At 44.3% G+C, this 6,657-nt stretch overlaps 1 long non-coding RNA gene across 1 annotated transcript; it reads left to right on the top strand.

Annotated features, from left to right (window-relative positions):
• The first annotated feature begins 3,139 nt into the window (after positions 1–3,139).
• On the top strand, positions 3,140–5,038 carry LOC118452835. Its single transcript, XR_004842690.1, has 3 exons — positions 3,140–3,230; positions 3,919–4,083; positions 4,615–5,038. It is a non-coding gene; the product is annotated as an uncharacterized LOC118452835 (long non-coding RNA).
• Positions 5,039–6,657: the final 1,619 nt, after the last annotated feature.

Genomic DNA, 6,657 nt, shown 5'->3' with positions numbered 1-6,657 from the left:
GAAAAGACAGCTCTAAACATTCGGGCTTTGGTCTACTAGATAGAGATGTGTCTGTGGTGCTTCAGGACAAATGCCAGCTGATAGATAGGACAGCAGGAGCTTTTTTAGACAAAGAGGAAAGAACAGAACAAGCCTTGAACCTAGCTGTTGGCTCTGAGGAAAAAAAGATATTTTGAGCTCACTAACAAGGTCTGTTATCTTTTGCTTAGTTAGAGAAAGGTCTGAAACAGGGGCATAGCAACACAGCGTAAGCAGCATATGCAGATCATGCAGACCATGAAGGATTTGTGTGTTGTGTGTGCATGCGTGTATGTGAGTATGATTTACCTCTAATAACCCAGCTGGGTAAACCCTCACCTGAGAGATTTAAATCACACCCGATTTTCACCAAGTTCCCTGTTAAGCAGACAGCTAAGGTCTAAAAGGTGGTTTGCCCGCTCTTTCAAAACCAGCTTATTTACACGAGGTATTCATCGTACAAAGAAGCGATTTGTTCTGAAAGGGAATTTACCCTCCTCATCAAGCCGGTGAGTTTTACCTAACCTGAAGTATGTAGATAGACATGGAGAAGCAAGGAATGGTTATTGTAAATCATTACCCTGGCAGTGATCCAAAGCCCTCAGGGCTTCAGCTGTTACACTGGTAGAGCAGATATAAGCTTCCATAGAACTAATCCACGTCGGTTACAAAACCCAATAATATACCTATGTAAGTCAGTCTTGTGAAAATTAGCACAGTTTTCTGGCAATGCTTGAAAATTATCTACGGTGTACAATGTGGAAAAATGTCATAAAAATACAGAGTTAATACACTATCATACAAATAATAGAGGAGACTTAGTAGAGGTTACATCAATAATCATTTATAAACTCCAGCTGACACATGCCTTAATAGAAAAGCCTGGGGAGGTGAAAATGGAAGCATATCATAAGAAAAAAATCTCATTATTTAAAATACTTTCAGTTTCAGGATAATCTCATTTACGTTAAGTCAATTTTTAAAGACTCTACTACATAATTACCATCACTGTAAACAAGCAGTAATGATTTTTTCCCTCTTTTTGTGTTGGAAACAAGAATAGAAATACAGACACGTGTTCCCTTGGGTGAACAGATTGTTTTTTATAAGGCCTTTTTCAAACTGATCAGAATAGCCTGAAACATGTCGGAGAAAGCTTGTTGCCTAAAATAAGCCTTTAATAATATTTCACAGCTGATTTCTTTATGAATTAATTTGCCCTTGAGCAAAATGACAGGGTCAGTAGGACCCTTGTATGTGTTGGCGTTGGGCGTAGCACAAAGGAACTACATTCACTGAACCAGTACCTGGTTGCAACACTGAAATCAACAGAGGAGAAAGAGTGATGGGGAAATAGAGACAAGAATTAGAGGCGACTGGCTCACCCCAAGCTCCCTGCCAACTTAACAGAGACCACGTTCTCTTCTCCTTGAAATACAGACTGTCTCTGTTCGAGTTCATTGGTTTAAAGTGAAGGGAGTTATTTCACATTTATGCAGCTTGTGCCATTTGTAACCCCTGAACAGAATCTCACCCAGCAACTCTTTTTAAACCTGGAAAAGGTCAGACACGGAGCTCCTTCAGTCTTTATTATTAAAAGCTTCCTGCCTGGTTTTACTGTAGAGAAAGAGGCAGTGACCTTGCATTTAATCACATCAAAGACTCTGTGCTTCAACTTACTTAAAAGACTCCTTATGCAGGATAGCTTCATCCAAGGAGTCTTTCGCCAGACGACATTATTTTTAAAGCGGCGTGCAAAATATCCCTCTTGCTGCAGACTCCAGCTGCTGACTAAGCAGCCTCTCCACTGCCTGCAGTAAGGAGACCGAGAGAGAGGTCTGGGGGAATCTGCGTTCAGCCAAATCTATCCCATATGCATGTAAAACCTAATGGAAATCAGTCGTGAGGCCCTACAGCTGTATAGGAGGAATACATGTGATTTACAGCAAGGCAAAGGATTTGCAGAATCCTCCGCCTTTAGTGCTTTCGTTTTTTAATGCTTCAGCCTGAGCAAAGTTAATCTTCTTAATGAAGTAAAATAGAGGAGTAATTAGCTCCTCTGCTTGTGCATATGTTTCACCAAAATGCCTTTGCTGGGTTTCTGAAATGCGCAGGGCTTCCATTTTTACCTGCTGCTTGAATTTCCCTGTTTAAAAATGCAGCAGATGTAGCATGAAAAAATGGTTCTGCTGTGAGCTGTGTGCTAAGGCTCTGATAAATGCCTTGTCACATTTGCTCTGCTTTGTACTTGGAAAGAGTCTTATTTGTTTGCTTTTATGTTTCTACAACTCTCCCCTTTTTTTGTGTGTGCCGTTTCCAGGCAGGGATGGTTCTGTCAGGGATGACGGGCTCTGAGCAAAACTTTCTGTTCTGTGTTTGGTTTTTCTCCACGGGGATTAGGTGGAGCTGAACGATGAGTGAAAGGTCTGAAAGTCTGCCTCAGAAAAGCCCCTTTCCGACTGTTTCATCTCAGCCCTTGCAGCTTTGCCACCTTCACAGCTGTGCGCAACTGCCCAGCACCACATGCAGAATGAAGTTGTCGTTTATAACGTACCGGCATGACTCGAGGCAAACCAGGGTTTCCCTTCTGCTTAAAAGACCCACTGAATTGTTCAGCTCCCGCTTGTGAGCCAAACTCCCTGAGACAAATCCTTATTTCTAAAGAGAAAGCTAGATATGGTGAGGGTGGGGGGAAGAAGGTTGGTCTTGTAATGGTGGGACAGAAAGGAAAAAGTGTGGGGTTCTTTTCCTGGTCCTTTTCACTACCTTGGAAGGATAATGTCACCTCTCTGCGCCTTGGTTTCTGTAAACCAGGGAAATACTACTTAGTGTTGCTACTAATCCATTCAAATACTGAGAGGCTACACCAGAACGCTTTTGTGAAGAAGCCTTTGTTCCTCGTGCTGCCCGTGGGTACCAAAGTTCGAGGTAGAAAGCAGAGCCCAGATGCGCACAACAGCCTTGGTCAGCAAGAGTTTCGGATTTTGGATGATCCCCTCTCTCAGAGGGAAGCACAATCTCCTAAGTACAGACCCGTTATCAGTGTGAAACATGCCAACAGAGCAGGGGGAGGAAGGAGCGGCTTACTTTGCTGCTTCTCTGGCTCTCCCAGGAGCAGGACTCGGCCTCCTGAGGAGCGATCCCTCGCTGGAAAGGGTGGTCGCTCAGGCAGGTCTGGCACAGCGGAGGCTCCAGCTCCGAATCCCCTGGAGGTAAATGCATCACAGTGGACCCCGGGTATTTGAGGCTGGCGTGCGGGTGCTTTTCAACGCTGACCATGGGGCTCTTAATCCACCTTCGTACCTGCCAACAGAGAAAGAGGTTATGGAGTCCCTTTGCTTTATGGCAGCAGCTGGGATGGCGCGGCAGGGTTTCTGATGCAGCTAAAGGCACAGATTGGGGAAAAGAATCAGATAGCATGTAGGGTCAGGATCGATCTTCTGCAGGAGAAAGTACTAGGCCATGTCAGGGTGCACGTGTGAACGCACACCACAGCCAGGCTCTTTATGCTGAGAATCATTTGCTGCTTTATGCAAGTCTGCCATTTTTCTACAATACAAAGTTTTCAGGCTTTATAAAAATATTAAAATATATGGTAGACTGCTAAGAAGAGAAAGGCAACTCCCCAAAGCATGTACTCCCAGCCTAGACACCTCAATTCCCCCTGTGGAGTGAAAGCAGGCTGGTTTTTCAGGTACACAACTGAAATACTATAAGGTTTTTGCAGTCCTTTTTCAACAGCAGTATCTTTTGTTTCATCTCTGACTTCATATACCATCTCAGCCTTCCCTGTGCCTCCCATCACTACATTCAAGAGTCAGTTTCTCACGTTGACCTGCCCCAAATTTGGAGCCTGACTCCCCTAACCTGTCTTCCCCTGCCTTCTCCCCGTCTCTGCAGCTCCCGACCTGGCGCACTAGGGCAGGAAGGACACTATTTACAAGTGTAATACGCTGTGCTTGCAGGGCGCGATGTCAGCCTTGTGCGCTTCATTTGCTCTTCCTTCACTTCTGTGACTGCCTGTTTTCTGCCACGTGAATCAAAAGTATTGGATTTTCTAACAAGGTAAGTAAGGAGTCAGAGACCTTTCTGAGCTCTTTTTCCAAGCCATTTCGTACTGTGAAAGCAAAGAGACGCCTCTGTGAGCTGTGCTTTATTTGCACTCAATCTGACCAAAGCTCTCTCATTTGAATGAGAAGGATAGATGATCTCCCGAGGTCCCTTCCAACCCTTGCGATTCTGTGATAGGCGAGGATGTATCAGGGTACGTTTTACCAGCCCAGAGGGGGAAGGCTGAGACAGCCGCAGCTGACGGCCCAACCAGCCTCCTATTGACAGGAGAAACCTCTTTGCTCTGCGGGCTGAATGTCCCGCCCGTGCAGGGGAGCGGAGCAGGGCTGCGGGGGCTCACTCTGGGGTGCATGGTGCTCATCTCCCTCGGCTCCCCCAGGGGGAGGCCAGAAAAAGCACTTGGCCTCAGGATCACCACGCTTCATTAGGAGATGATATTTGCCATTAGAGGATGCTTTACATCAGGAAAATAAACATTTTACGTTACATTAGTCATGAGCATGATGCCAAGTGTTTGATTAACAGTGGAAGTCCATATCGCAGCAACTGGTTACCAGGATCACGTACGACAAACAAACAGAATGGGAACGTATCTAACCAGCCTTTGGCTGGTGACTCCTCCGTGAGCGATACACCCGCAATTGCCCCGCTGTGCTGACCCGCCGGAAATCGCAAGGTCAGGACATTTTTTTCTCTCCTCTCTATGGAAACCAAGCAAACAGATGTCCTTCGGTGAGCAAATGAGCCGCTTCCCACTGCATTCCCCATTTGCGTTTTTTAGCAGCATCAGTTCACGTGGATGATGTTAGCCCCTGCTCCTCTCTTCTGGAGCACCCCTACAACGTCCGCCCCCCTTTTGCTTGCTACAGCTCCTGGCTGCCGTAGCGGGCAGGTGCCCTGTCTGCGTGCTTTTGGAACACATTTTACAGCAGTGAAACCCAAGTGCTTAAAGTTCTGCAGAATCATTTTGCCAGGATGTTAATACCAATGTATCTTTTTTATTGAAGTTCTCTGCTTTTATAATTCCTAAATTCCCTACTAGTGCAGAGAGATTTATTGGCTCACTGTTTTCCTTATCCAGACTTTCTGGGCTTCAGGTTGGTGGGTTGAATTTGTAGGGGGAGGGGTTATCTTTTTCAGATTTCATTTCAATAAACATATTTTGAAAGCGATCTTTTGACTCTAGCAGATTTTAAACACATTTATTTTGCCAAGCATAATTGATTCTATGATTGTTAAGCACATCATTAATTATATTACTCTCCCCAAGTAAATTCATGGTTGTGTGTCTTGATCTAATTCCAGAACTTGGTATGTTGAAAGGAATAATTATATTCCTGGTCAAAAAAACCATGCTTGATTTTCCAGCGTAGTTTTATTACGGGAAGCATACGATGTATTTAATGTGATTGTTAGAGGAGTAAGTGACTGTTCATTCTGTCCGTTTGAAGTTAGGCCTGGTGATCAGTTCAGTGTTTTTTGAGCCGGTTCTGCCTTTCTTCCTTGATGTCCTGCATTTTCAGTCATATAATTATGGGTGCACACAGTGTGCAAAGGTGTGCATGAAGGAAGAAGCGAACAGACAGCAGAGAGGGGCCTGGGCTGCAATGAGGTACAGCTTCAGTTTTTCTTAAAATTCAAGGGACATGGCCCAGTCTTTTGCTCGAGACTTCTCAACTGCATACAGCATCAGCTCAGGAAGGTATTCAAATGCAAATCTGGGTTTGAGGTTTCATTAAGACCCAGCAATGTTTGGTTTTATGATTTCAAATTCAGGGCATTTGCGCTGACACAGTTAATCAATAATTTCTGTTGCAGCTGCACGTGTTGTTTCATCGTCTTGTGTTTCCACTTACAGATCTCTAGCCTGCCGGTGTATTAGGAGGCATTCAAAATGTGATCCGGGCACTCCTGATACAGCAAAATCTGTCTGTACCACATGATCTAGTAGCTGTCCCTTTCAATGGCAATGAAATATACATTCAGCAGCATAATGATCATAAATTAAAAATTACCTACCGGTGCTCTAACTCGTGTGAATGGTAACGATGAGAGAGAGTAACAGGGCGATGCAGTGTGTGAAGCTGCGCACACCCGAGTGTGGGTAACATCTTCTGGCTCTAGCATCAGCAAGTGGTCCCTGAGTTCAGGGTGAACCCTAAACAATTTTTCTTACTATTGTTTATTTCAGGCTGACTCCTGATTTTAACTCAGGTACGCTCCTTTTCCTCTGAATGACTTTTTGCTGGTTAAAAATATTGGATTAAGCTGATGTCTTTGCATGATAGGTATCGCCTGTACTAAGAGCTGAAAAAGAAGTATGATTATGAACACTACTCTGGTCAGACTGTTTTTCTGTTTAATACGACAGGGTTTTGAGAAAACTAAGGTGGGAAAATTTCAGGAGTATCCAGCTTTGAGATTTTTAATGGATTAGTAGGAATTTTTTTTTAAGTAGTTGGAACCAGTTCCAATAGGTTAGCACTCCCACAGTTCAAATGCACTGGCAGAGAAAAGGTTTAAAACAATTCTAGTTTTCCTTTGTTGGACCAGGCAAAGTTCAGGTTC

The sequence above is a fragment of the Egretta garzetta genome, unplaced genomic scaffold, assembly GCF_000687185.1.
Source record: "Egretta garzetta isolate BGI_Z169 unplaced genomic scaffold, ASM68718v1 scaffold397, whole genome shotgun sequence".
Taxonomy (NCBI): Eukaryota; Metazoa; Chordata; class Aves; order Pelecaniformes; family Ardeidae; genus Egretta; species Egretta garzetta.
This window is presented reverse-complemented; position numbering and strand designations above follow the sequence as displayed.